This window comes from Pseudophryne corroboree, chromosome 3 (genome assembly GCF_028390025.1).
Source record: "Pseudophryne corroboree isolate aPseCor3 chromosome 3, aPseCor3.hap2, whole genome shotgun sequence".
Lineage (NCBI taxonomy): Eukaryota > Metazoa > Chordata > Amphibia > Anura > Myobatrachidae > Pseudophryne > Pseudophryne corroboree.
In genome coordinates, this window is record NC_086446.1 from 125710325 (window position 1) to 125725672 (window position 15348).

Genomic DNA, 15348 nt, shown 5'->3' on the forward strand with positions numbered 1-15348 from the left:
TGTGCATACCAGTCCAACGTACTAAACATACTATATTCCATGGGGTGTCATAAGCAAGTCATTAGAATACTTTCCTACTAAATTTATATGACATATGCATTCAATATTTGAGTAAACAAAGAGAAAATAAAGCTATTGGGTTTCACTAAAAAGTCCATTGGAAAACTTGACTATTGTTGTTAAAAGACATAGGCATTCATATTATAGAGCCAAAAACCACACTAGTAAAATAAAAACAAGATAACATGGGATTTGAACCAATGACAGTCTTAATTTGATAGTGCAAACTCAACACCTTACTAACTGTGCTAACCAGACTGTGCATAACAGACACACAATTTATCAGAGATTTAAGTTAATCAGCTACAGTGTCCAAGGTACCATACATAATATATTCTATGGGGTGTCATAAGCAAGTCAGAATACTTTCCTACTAAATTTATAAGACATAAGCATTCAATATTTGAGTAAACAAAGATAAAATAAAGCTATCTATAGGGTTTCACTAAAAAGTCCATTGGAAGACTTGACTATTGTTGTTAAAAGACATAGGCATTCATATTATAGAGCCACAAACCACACTAGTAAAATAGAAACATGATAACATGAGATTCGAACCAACGACAGTCTTAATTTGATAGTGCAAACCCAACACCTTACTAACTGTGCTAACCAGACTGTGCATACCAGATGCACAATTTATCAGAGATTTAAGTGAATAAGCTACAGTGTCCAAGGTACTAAACATAATATATTCTATGGGGTGTCATAAGCAAGTCATTAGAATACTTTCCTACTAAATTTATAAGACATAAGCATTCAATATTTGAGTAAACAAAGAGAAAATAAAGCTATCTATTTGGTCTCACTAAAAAGTCCATTGGAAGACTTGACTATTGTTGTTAAAAGACATAGGAATTCATATTATAGAGCCACAAACCACACTAGTAAATTAAAAAGTTGATAACATGGGATTCGAACCAATGACAGTCTTAATTTGATAGTGCAATATCAACACCTTACTAACCGTGCTAACCAGACTGTGCATACCAGACACACAATTTATCAGAGATTTAAGTGAATAAGCTACAGTGTCCAAGGTACTAAACATAATATATTCTATGGGGTGTCATAAGCAAGTCATTAGAATACTTTCCTACTAAATTTATAAGACATAAGCATTCAATATTTGAGTAAACAAAGAGAAAATAAAGCTATCTATTGGGTTTCACAAAATAGTTCATTGGAAGACTTGACTATTGTTGTTAAAAGACATAGGCATTCATATTATAAAGCCACAAACCACACTAGTAAAATAAAAACATGCTTAAATGGGATTCAAACCAATGACAGTCGTAATTTGATAGTGCAAACCCAACACTTTACCAACTGTGCTAACCAGTCTGTGTATACCAGTCACACAATTTATCAGAGATTTAAGTAAATAAGCTACAATGTCCAAGGTACTAAACATAATATATTCTATGGGGTGTCATAAACAAGTCATTAGAATACTTTCCTACTAAAGTTATAAGACATATGCATTCAATATTTGAGTAAACAAAGAGAAAATAAAGCTATCTATTGGGTTTCACTAAAAAAACCATTGGAAGACTCTACTAATGTTGTTAAAAGACATAGGCATTCCTATTATAGAGCCACAAACCACACTAGTAAAATAAAAACATGACAACATGAGACTGGAACCAATTACAGTCTTAATTTAATAGTGCAAAACCAACACCTTACCAACTGTGCTAACCAGTCTGTGCATACCAGTCCAATGTACTAAACGTACTTTATACCATGGGGTGTCATAAGCAAGTCATTAGAATACTTTCCTACTAAATTTATATGACATATGCATTCAATATTTGAGTAAACATAGAGAAAATAAAGCTATCTATTGGGTTTCACTAAAAAGTCCATTGGAAGACTTGACTATTGTTGTTAAAAGACATAGGCATTCATATTATAAAGCCACAAACCACACTAGTAAAATAAAAACATGATAACATGGGATTCGAACCAACGACAGTCTTAATTTGATAGTGCAAACCCAACACCTTACTAACTGTGCTAACCAGACTGTGCATACCAGACACACAACTTATCAGAGATTTAAGTGAATAAGCTACAGTGTCCAAGGTACTAAACATAATATATTCTATGGGGTGTCATAAGCAAGTCATTAGAATACTTTCCTACTAAATTTATAAGACATAAGCATTCAATATTTGAGTAAACAAAGAAAAAATAAAGCTATCTATTGGGTTTCACTTAAAAGTCCATTGGAAGATTTGATTATTGTTGTTAAAATACATATGCATTACATTGTATAGAGCCACAAACCACACTAGTAAAATAAAAACATGCTTACTTGGGATTCAAACCAATGACAGTCTTAATTTGATAGTGCAAACCCAACACCTTACTAACTGTGCTAACCAGACTGTGCATACTAGTCACATTATTTATCAGAGATTTAAGTGAATAAGCTACAGTGTCCAAGGTACTAAACATAATATATTCTATGGGGTGTCAGAAGCAAGTCAGAATACTTTCCTACTAAATTTATAAGACATAAGCATTCAATATTTGAGTAAACAAAGAGAAAATAAAGCTATATATTGGGTTTCACTAAAAAGTCCATTGGAAGACTTGACTATTGTTGTTAAAATACATAGGCATTCATATTATAGAGCCACAAACCACACTAGTAAAATAGAAACATGTTAACATGGGATTCGAACCAACAACAGTCTTAATTTGATAGTGCAAACCCAACACCTTACTAACTGTGCTAATCAGACTGTGCATACCAGACATGCAATTTATCAGAGATTTAAGTGGATAAGCTACAGTGTCCAAGGTACTAAACATGATATATTCTATGGGGTGTCATAAGCAAGTCAGAATACTTTCCTCCTAAATTTATAAGACATAAGCATTCAATATTTGAGTAAACAAAGAAAAAATAAAGCTATCTATTGTGTTTCACTAAAAAGTCCATTGCAAGATTTGATTATTGTTGTTAAAATACATATGCATTACATTGTATAGAGCCACAAACCATACTAGTAGAATAAAATCATGCTTATATGGGATACAAACCAACGACAGTCGTAATTTGATAGTGCAAACCCAACACCTTACCAACTGTGCTAACCTGTCTGTGCATACCAGTCACACAATTTATCAGAGATTTAAGTAAATAAGCTACAATGTCCAAGGTACTAAACATGATATATTCTATGGGGTGTCATAAACAAGTCATTAGAATACTTTCCTACTAAATTTATAAGACATAAGCATTCAATATTTGTGTAAACAAAGAGAAAAATAAAGCTATCTATTGGGTTTCACTAAAAAGTCCATTGGAAGATTTGATTATTGTTGTTAAAATACATATGCATTACATTGTATAAAGCCACAAACCACACTAGTAAAATAAAAACATGCTTACATGGGATTCAAACCAATGACAGTCGTAATTTGATAGTGCAAACCCAACACTTTACCAACTGTGCTAACCAGTCTGTGTATACCAGTCATACAATTTATCAGAGATTTAAGTAAATAAGCTACAATGTCCAAGGTACTAAACATAATATATTCTATGGGGTGTCATAAACAAGTCATTAGAATACTTTCCTACTAAAGTTATAAGACATATGCATTCAATATTTGAGTAAACAAAGAGAAAATAAAGCTATCTATTGGGTTTCACTAAAAAAACCATTGGAAGACTCTACTAATGTTGTTAAAAGACATAGGCATTCCTATTATAGAGCCACAAACCACACTAGTAAAATAAAAACATGACAACATGAGACTGGAACCAATTACAGTCTTAATTTAATAGTGCAAAACCAACAACTTACCAACTGTGCTAACCAGTCTGTGCATACCAGTCCAATGTACTAAACATACTTTATACCATGGGGTGTCATAAGCAAGTCATTAGAATACTTTCCTACTAAATTTATATGACATATGCATTCAATATTTGAGTAAACATAGAGAAAATAAAGCTATCTATTGGGTTTCACTAAATAGTCCATTGGAAGACTTGACTATTGTTGTTAAAAGACATAGGCATTCATATTATAGAGCCAAAAACCACACTAGTAAAATAAAAACAAGATAACATGGGATTTGAACCAATGACAGTCTTAATTTGATAGTGCAAACCCAACACCTTACTAACTGTGCTAACCAGACTGTGCATAACAGATGCACAATTTATCAGAGATTTAAGTGAATAAGCTACAGTGTCCAAGGTACTAAACATAATATATTCTATGGGGTGTCATAAGCAAGTCAGAATACTTTCCTACTAAATTTATAAGACATAAGCATTCAATATTTGAGTAAACAAAGAGAAAATAAAGCTATCTATTGGGTTTAACTAAAAAGTCCATTGGAAGACTTGACTATTGTTGTTAAAAGACATAGGCATTCATATTATAAAGCCACAAACCACACTAGTAAAATAAAAACATGATAACATAGGATTCGAACCAACGACAGTCTTAATTTGATAGTGCAAACACAACACCTTACTAACTGTGCTAACCAGACTGTGCATACCAGACACACAACTTATCAAAGATTTAAGTGAATAAGCTACAGTGTCCAAGGTACTAAACATAATATATTCTATGGGGTGTCATAAGCAAGTCATTAGAATACTTTCCTACTAAATTTATAAGACATAAGCATTCAATATTTGAGTAAACAAAGAGAAAATAAAGCTATCTATTTGGTTTAACTAAAAAGTCCATTGAAAGACTTGACTATTGTTGTTAAAAGACATAGGCATTCATATTATAGAGCCACAAACCACACTAGTAAAATAAAAAGATGATAACATGGGATTCGAACCAATAACAGTCTTAATTTGATAGTGCAAAATCAACACCTTACTAACCGTGCTAACCAGACTGTGCATACTAGTCACATTATGTATCAGAGATTTAAGTGAATAAGCTACAGTGTCCAAGGTACTAAACATAATATATTCTATGGGGTGTCATAAGCAAGTCAGAATACTTTCCTACTAAATTTATAAGACATAAGCATTCAATATTTGAGTAAACATAGAGAAAATAAAGCTATCTATTGGGTTTCACTAAAAAGTCCATTGGAAGACTTGACTATTGTTGTTAAAAGACATAGGCATTCATATTATAGAGCCACAAACCACACTAGTAAAATAGAAACTTGATAACATGGGATTCGAACCAACAACAGTCTTAATTTGATAGTGCAAACCCAACACCTTACTAACTGTGCTAATCAGACTGTGCATACCAGACATGCAATTTATCAGAGATTTAAGTGGATAAGCTACAGTGTCCAAGGTACTAAACATGATATATTCTATGGGGTGTCATAAGCAAGTCATTAGAATACTTTCCTACTAAATTTATAAGACATAAGCATTCAATATTTGAGTAAACAAAGAAAAAATAAAGCTATCTATTGGGTTTCACTAAATAGTTCATTGGAAGACTTGACTATTGTTGTTAAAAGACATAGGCATTCATATTGTAGAGCCACAAACCACACTAGTAAAATAAAAACATGATAACATGGAATTCGAACCAATGACAGTCTTAATTTGATAGTGCAAACCCAACACCTTACTAACTGTGCTAACCAGTCTGTGCATACTAGACACACAATTTATCAGAGATTTAAGTGAATAAGCTACAGTGTCCAAGGTACTAAACATAATATATTCTATGGGGTGTCATAAGCAAGTCATTAGAATACTTTCCTACTAAATTTATAAGACATAAGCATTCAATATTTGAGTAAACAAAGAGAAAATAAAGCTATCTATTGGGTTTCACTAAAAAGTCCATTGGAAGACTTGACTATTGTTGTTAAAAGACATAGGCATTCATATTATAGAGCCACAAACCACACTAGTAAAATAAAAACATGATAACATGGGATTCGAACCAATGACAGTCTTAATTTGATAGTGCAAACCCAACACCTTAATAACTGTGCTAACCAGACAGTGCATACCAGCCACACAATTTATCAGAGATTTAAGTGAATAAGCTACAGTGTCCAAGGTACTAAACATAATATATTCTATGGGGTGTCATAAGCAAGTCATTAGAATACTTTCCTACTAAATTTATAAGACATAAGCATTCAATATTTGAGTAAACAAAGAAAAAATAAAGCTATATATTGGGTTTCACTTAAAAGTCCATTGGAAGATTTGATTATTGTTGTTAAAATACATATGCATTACATTGTATAGAGCCACAAACCACACTAGTAAAATAAAAACATGCTTACTTGGGATTCAAACCAATGACAGTCGTAATTTGATAGTGCAAACCCAATACTTTACCAACTGTGCTAACCAGTCTGTTCATACCAGTAACACAATTTATCAGAAATTTATTTAAATAAGCTACAATGTCCAAGGTACTAAACATAATATATTCTATGGGGTGTCATAAACAAGTCATTAGAATACTTTCCTACTAAAGTTATAAGACATATGCATTCAATATTTGAGTAAACAAAGAGAAAATAAAGCTATCTATTGGGTTTTACTAAAAAGTCCATTGGAAGACTTGACTATTGTTGTTAAAAGACATAGGCATTCCTATTATAGAGCCACAAACCACACTAGTAAAATGAAAACATGACAACATGAGACTCGAACCAATGACAGTCTTAATTTAATAGTGCAAACCCAACACCTTACCAACTGTGCTAACCAGTCTGTGCATACCAGTCCAATGTACTAAACATACTATATTCCATGGGGTGTCATAAGCAAGTCATTAGAATACTTTCCTACTAAATTTATATGACATATGCATTCAATATTTGAGTAAACAAAGAGAAAATAAAGCTATCTATTGGGTTTTACTAAAAAGTCCATTGGAAGACTTGACTATTGTTGTTAAAAGACATAGGCATTCATATTATAGAGCCAAAAACCACACTAGTAAAATAAAAACAAGATAACATAGGATATGAACCAATGACAGTCTTAATTTGATAGTGCAAACCCAACACCTTACTAACTGTGCTAACCAGACTGTGCATAACTGACACACAATTTATCAGAGATTTAAGTGAATAAGCTACAGTGTCCAAGGTACTAAACATAATATATTCTATGGGGTGTCATAAGCAAGTCAGAATACTTTCCTACTAAATTTATAAGACATAAGCATTCAATATTTGTTTAAACAAAGATAAAATAAAGCTATCTATTGGGTTTCACTAAAAAGTCCATTGGAAGACTTGACTATTGTTGTTAAAAGACATATACATTCATATTATAGAGCCACAAACCACACTAGTAAAATAGAAACATGATAACATGGGATTCGAACCAACGACAGTCTTAATTTGATAGTGCAAACAAAACACCTTACTAACTGTGCTAACCAGACTGTGCATACCAGACACACAATTTATCAGAGATTTAAGTGAATAAGCTACAGTGTCCAAGGTACTAAACATAATATATTCTATGGGGTGTCATAAGCAAGTCATTAGAATACTTTCCTACTAAATTTATAAGACATAAGCATTCAATATTTGAGTAAACAAAGAGAATATAAAGCTATCTATTGGGTTTCACTAAAAAGTCCATTGGAAGACTTGACTATTGTTGTTAAAAGACATAGGCATTCATATTATAGAGCCACAAACCACACTAGTAAAATAAAAAGTTAATAACATGGGATTCGAACCAATGACAGTCTTAATTTGATAGTGCAAAATCAACACCTTACTAACCGTGCTAACCAGACTGTGCATACTAGACACACAATTTATCAGAGATTTAAGTGAATAAGCTACAGTGTCCAAGGTACTAAACATAATATATTCTATGGGGTGTCATAAGCAAGTCAGAATACTTTCCTACTAAATTTATAAGACATAAGCATTCAATATTTGAGTAAACAAAGAGAAAATAAAGCTATCTATTGGGTTTCACTAAATAGTTCATTGGAAGACTTGACTATTGTTGTTAAAAGACATAGGCATTCATATTATAAAGCCACAAACCACACTAGTAAAATAGAAACATGATAACATGGGATTCGAACCAACGACAGTCTTAATTTGATAGTGCACACCCAACACCTTACTAACTGTGCTAACCAGACTGTGCATACCCGACACGCAATTTATCAGAGATTTAAGTGAATAAACTACAGTGTCCAAGGTACTAAACATAATATATTCTATTGGGTGTCATAAGCAAGTCATTAGAATACTTTCCTACTAAATTTCTAAGACATAAGCATTCAATATTTGAGTAAACAAAGATAAAATAAAGCTATCTATTGGGTTTCACTAAAAAGTCCATTGGAAGACTTGACTATTGTTGTTAAAAGACATAGGCATTCATATTATAGAGCCACAAACCACACTAGTAAAATAAAAACATGATAACATGGAATTCGAACCAATGACAGTCTTAATTTGATAGTGCAAACCCAACACCTTATTAACTGTGCTAACGAGACTGTGCACACCAGTCACACAATTTATCAGAGATTTAAGTAAATAAGCTACAATGTCCAAGGTACTAAACATGATATAAAGCTATCTATTGGGTTTCACTAAAAAGTCCATTGGAAGATTTGATTATTGTTGTTAAAATACATATGCATTACATTGTATAGAGCAAAAACCACACTAGTAAAATAAAATCATGCTTATATGGGATTCAAACCAACGACAGTCGTAATTTTATAGTGCAAACCCAACACTTTACCAACTGTGCTAACCAGTCTGTGCATACCAGACACACAATTTATCAGAGATTTAAGTGAATAAGCTACAGTGTCCAAGGTACTAAACATAATATATTCTATGGGGTGTCATAAGCAAGTCAGAATACTTTCCTACTAAATTTATAAGACATAAGCATTCAATATTTGAGTAAACAAAGAGAAAATAAAGCTATCTATTGGGTTTCACTAAATAGTCCATTGGAAGACTTGACTATTGTTGTTAAAAGACATAGGCATTCATATTATAAAGCCACACTAGTAAAATAGAAACATGATAACATGGGATTCGAACCAACGACAGTCTTAATTTGATAGTGCACACCCAACACCTTACTAACTGGGCTAACCAGACTGTACATACCAGACACACAATTTATCAGAGATTTAAGTGAATAAACTACAGTGTAAAAAGGTACTAAATATAATATATTCTATGGGGTGTCATAAGCAAGTCATTAGAATACTTTCCTACTAAATTTCTAAGACATAAGCATTCAATATTTGAGTAAACAAAGAGAAAATAAAGCTATCTATTGGGTTTCACTAAAAAGTCCATTGGAAGACTTGACTATTGTTGTTAAAAGACATAGGCATTCATATTATAGAGCCACAAACCACACTAGTAAAATAAAAAGATGATAACATGGGATTCGAACCAATAACAGTCTTAATTTGATAGTGCAAAATTAACACCTTACTAACCGTGCTAACCAGACTGTGCATACTAGACACACAATTTATTAGAGATTTAAGTGAATAAGCTACAGTGTCCAAGGTACTAAACATAATATATTCTATGGGGTGTCATAAGCAAGTCATTAGAATACTTTCCTACTAAATTTATAAGACATAAGCATTCAATATTTGAGTAAACAAAGAGAAAATAAAGCTATCTATTGGGTTTCACTAAATAGTTCATTGGAAGACTTGACTATTGTTGTTAAAAGACATAGGCATTCATATTGTAGAGCCACAAACCACACTAGTAAAATAAAAACATGATAACATGGAATTCAAACCAATGACAGTCTTAATTTGATAGTGCAAACCCAACACCTTACTAACTGTGCTAACCAGACAGTGCATACCAAAAACGCAATTTATCAGAGATTTAAGTGAATAAGCTACAGTGTCCAAGGTACTTAACATAATATATTCTATGGGGTGTCATAAGCAAGTCATTAGAATACTTTCCTACTAAATTTATAAGACATAAGCATTCAATATTTGAGTAAACAAAGAGAAAATAAAGCTATCTATTGGGTTTCACTAAAAAGTCCATTGGAAGACTTGACTATTGTTGTTAAAAGACATAGGCATTCATATTATAGAGCCACAAACCACACTAGTAAAATAAAAACATGATAACATGAGATTCGAACCAATGACAGTCTTAATTTGATAGTGCAAACCCAACACCTTACTAACTGTGCTAACCAGACAGTGCATACCAGACACACAATTTATCAGAGATTTAAGTGAATAAGCTACAGTGTCCAAGGTACTAAACATAATATATTCTATGGGGTGTCATAAGCAAGTCATTAGAATACTTTCCTACTAAATTTATAAGACATAAGCATTCAATATTTGAGTAAACAAAGAAAAAATAAAGCTATCTATTGGGTTTCACTAAAAAGTCCATTGGAAGATTTGATTATTGTTGTTAAAATACATATGCATTACATTGTATAGAGCCACAAACCACACTAGTAAAATAAAAACATGCTTACTTGGGATTCAAACCAATGACAGTCGTAATTTGATAGTGCAAACCAAACACTTTACCAACTGTGCTAACCAGTCTGTGCATACCAGTCACACAATTTATCAGAAATTTATTTAAATAAGCTACAATGTCCAAGGTACTAAACATAATATATTCTATGGGGTGTCATAAACAAGTCATTAGAATACTTTCCTACTAAAGTTATAAGACATATGCATTCAATATTTGAGTAAACAAAGAGAAAATAAAGCTATCTATTGGGTTTCACTAAAAAAACTATTGGAAGACTCTACTAATGTTGTTAAAAGACATAGGCATTCCTATTATAGAGCCACAAACCACACTAGTAAAATGAAAACATGACACTCGAACCAATGACAGTCTTAATTTAATAGTGCAAACCCAACACCTTACCAACTGTGCTAACCAGTCTGTGCGTACCAGTCCAACGTACTAAACATACTATATTCCATGGGGTGTCATAAGCAAGTCATTAGAATACTTTCCTACTAAATTTATATGACATATGCATTCAATATTTGAGTAAACAAAGAGAAAATAAAGCTATCTATTGGGTTTTACTAAAAAGTCCATTGGAAGACTTGACTATTGTTGTTAAAAGACATAGGCATTCATATTATAGAGCCAAAAACCACACTAGTAAAATAAAAACAAGATAACATAGGATATGAACCAATGACAGTCTTAATTTGATAGTGCAAACCCAACACCTTACTAACTGTGCTAACCAGACTGTGCATAACAGACACACAATTTATCAGAGATTTAAGTGAATAAACTACAGTGTCCAAGGTACTAAACATAATTTATTCTATGGGGTGTCATAAGCAAGTCAGAATACTTTCCTACTAAATTTATAAGACATAAGCATTCAATATTTGAGAAAACAAAGAGAAAATAAAGCTATCTATTGGGTTTCACTAAATAGTCCATTGGAAGACTTGACTATTGTTGTTAAAAGACATAGGCATTCATATTATAAAGCCACAAACCACACTAGTAAAATTGAAACATGATAACATGGGATTTGAACCAACGACAGTCTTAATTTGATAGTGCACACCCAACACCTTACTAACTGTGCTAACCAGACTGTGCATACCAGACAAACAATTTATCAGAGATTTAAGTGAATAAACTACAGTGTCCAAGGTACTAAACATAATATATTCTATGGGGTGTCATAAGCAAGTCATTAGAATACTTTCCTACTAAATTTCTAAGACATAAGCATTCAATATTTGAGTAAACAAAGAGAAAATAAAGCTATCTATTGGGTTTCACTAAAAAGTCCATTGGAAGACTTGACTATTGTTGTTAAAAGACATAGGCATTCATATTGTAGAGCCACAAACCACACTAGTAAAATAAAAACATGATAACATGGAATTCGAACCAATGACAGTCTTAATTTGATAGTGCAAACCCAACACCTTACTAACTGTGCTAACCAGTCTGTGCATACTAGACACACAATTTATCAGAGATTTAAGTGAATAAGCTACAGTGTCCAAGGTACTAAACATAATATATTCTATGGGGTGTCATAAGCAAGTCATTAGAATACTTTCCTACTAAATTTATAAGACATAAGCATTCAATATTTGAGTAAACAAAGAGAAAATAAAGCTATCTATTGGGTTTCATTAAAAAGTCCATTGGAAGACTTGACTATTGTTGTTAAAAGACATAGGCATACATATTATAGAGCCACAAACCACACTAGTAAAATAAAAACGTGATAACACGGGATTCGAACCAATGACAGTCTTAATTTGATAGCGCAAACCCAACACCTTACTAACTGTGCTAACCAGACAGTGCATACCAGACACACAATTTATCAGAGATTTAAGTGAATAAGCTACAGTGTCCAAGGTACTAAACATAATATATTCTATGGGGTGTCAAAAGCAAGTCAGAATACTTTCCTACTAAATTTATAAGACATAAGCATTCAATATTTGAGTAAACAAAGATAAAAAAAAGCTATCTATTGGGTTTCACTAAAAAGTCCATTGGAAGACTTGACTATTGTTGTTAAAAGACATAGGCATTCATATTATAGAGCCACAAACCACACTAGTAAAATAAAAAGTTAATAACATGGGATTCGAACCAATGACAGTCTTAATTTGATAGTGCAAAATCAACACCTTACTAACCGTGCTAACCAGACTGTGCATACTAGGCATGCAATTTATCAGAGATTTAAGTGAATAAGCTACAGTGTCCAAGGTACTAAACATAATTTATTCTATGGGGTGTCATAAGCAAGTCAGAATACTTTCCTACTAAATTTATAAGACATAAGCATTCAATATTTGAGTAAACAAAGAGAAAATAAAGCTATCTATTGGGTTTCACTAAAAAGTCCATTGGAAGACTTGACTATTGTTGTTAAAAGACATAGGCATTCATATTATAGAGCCACAAACCACACTAGTAAAATAAAAACATGATAACATGGGATTCGAACCAATAACAGTCTTAATTTGATAGTGCAAAATCAACACCTTACTGACCGTGCTAACCAGACTGTGCATACCATACACACAATTTATCAGAGATTTAAGTGAATAAGCTACAGTGTCCAAGGTACTAAACATAATATATTCTATGGGGTGTCATAAGCAAGTCATTAGAATACTTTCCTACTAAATTTATAAGACATAAGCATTCAATATTTGAGTAAACAAAGAGAAAATAAAGCTATCTATTGGGTTTCACTAAATAGTTCATTGGAAGACTTGACTATTGTTGTTAAAAGACATAGGCATTCATATTGTAGAGCCATAAACCACACTAGTAAAATAAAAACATGATAACATGGAATTCGAACCAATGACAGTCTTAATTTGATAGTGCAAACCCAACACCTTACTAACTGTGCTAACCAGTCTGTGCATACTAGACACACAATTTATCAGAGATTTAAGTGAATAAGCTACAGTGTCCAAGGTACTAAACATAATATATTCTATGGGGTGTCATAAGCAAGTCATTAGAATACTTTCCTACTAAATTTATAAGACATAAGCATTCAATATTTGAGTAAACAAAGAGAAAATAAAGCTATCTATTGGGTTTCACTAAAAAGTCCATTGGAAGACTTGACTATTGTTGTTAAAAGACATAGGCATACATATTATAGAGCCACAAACCACACTAGTAAAATAAAAACATGATAACATGGGATTCGAACCAATGACAGTCTTAATTTGATAGCGCAAACCCAACACCTTACTAACTGTGCTAACCAGACAGTGCATACCAGACACACAATTTATCAGAGATTTAAGTGAATAAGCTACAGTGTCCAAGGTACTAAACATAATATATTCTATGGGGTGTCATAAGCAAGTCATTAGAATACTTTCCTACTAAATTTATAAGACATAAGCATTCAATATTTGAGTAAACAAAGAAAAAATAAAGCTATCTATTGGGTTTCACTAAAAAGTCCATTGGAAGATTTGATTATTGTTGTTAAAATACATATGCATTACATTGTATAGAGCCACAAACCACACTAGTAAAATAAAAACATGCTTACTTGGGATTCAAACCAATGACAGTCGTAATTTGATAGTGCAAACCCAACACTTTACCAACTGTGCTAACCAGTCTGTGCATACCAGTCACACAATTTATCAGAAATTTATTTAAATAAGCTACAATGTCCAAGGTACTAAACATAATATATTCTATGGGGTGTCATAAACAAGTCATTAGAATACTTTCCTACTAAAGTTATAAGACATATGCATTCAATATTTGAGTAAACAAAGAGAAAATAAAGCTATCTATTGGGTTTCACTAAAAAAACCATTGGAAAACTCTACTAATGTTGTTAAAAGACATAGGCATTCCTATTATAGAGCCACAAACCACAGTAGTAAAATGAAAACATGACAACATGAGAATCGAACCAATGACAGTCTTAATTTAATAGTGCAAACCCAACACCTTACCAACTGTGCTAACCAGTCTGTGCGTACCAATCCAAGGTACTAAACATAATATATTCCATGGGGTGTCATAAGCAAGTCATTAGAATACTTTCCTACTAAATTTATATGACATATGCATTCAATATTTGAGTAAACAAAGAGAAAATAAAGCTATCTATTGGGTTTTACTAAAAAGTCCATTGGAAGACTTGACTATTGTTGTTAAAAGACATAGGCATTCATATTATAGAGCCAAAAACCACACTAGTAAAATAAAAACAAGATAACATAGGATATGAACCAATGACAGTCTTAATTTGATAGTGCAAACCCAACACCTTACTAACTGTGCTAACCAGACTGTGCATAACAGACACACAATTTATCAGAGATTTAAGTGAATAAGCTACAGTGTCCAAGGTACTAAACATAATATATTCTATGGGGTGTCATAAGCAAGTCAGAATACTTTCCTACTAAATTTATAAGACATAAGCATTCAATATTTGAGTAAACAAAGATAAAATAAAGCTATCTATTGGGTTTCACTAAAAAGTCCATTGGAAGACTTGACTATTGTTGTTAAAAGACATATACATTCATATTATAGAGCCACAAACCACACTAGTAAAATAGAAACATGATAACATGGGATTCGAACCAACCACAGTCTTAATTTGATAGTGCAAACCCAACACCTTACTAACTGTGCTAACCAGACAGTGAATACCAGACACACAATTTATCAGAGATTTAAGTGAATAAGCTACAGTGTCCAAGGTACTAAACATAATATATTCTATGGGGTGTCATAAGCAAGTCATTAGAATACTTTCCTACTAAATTT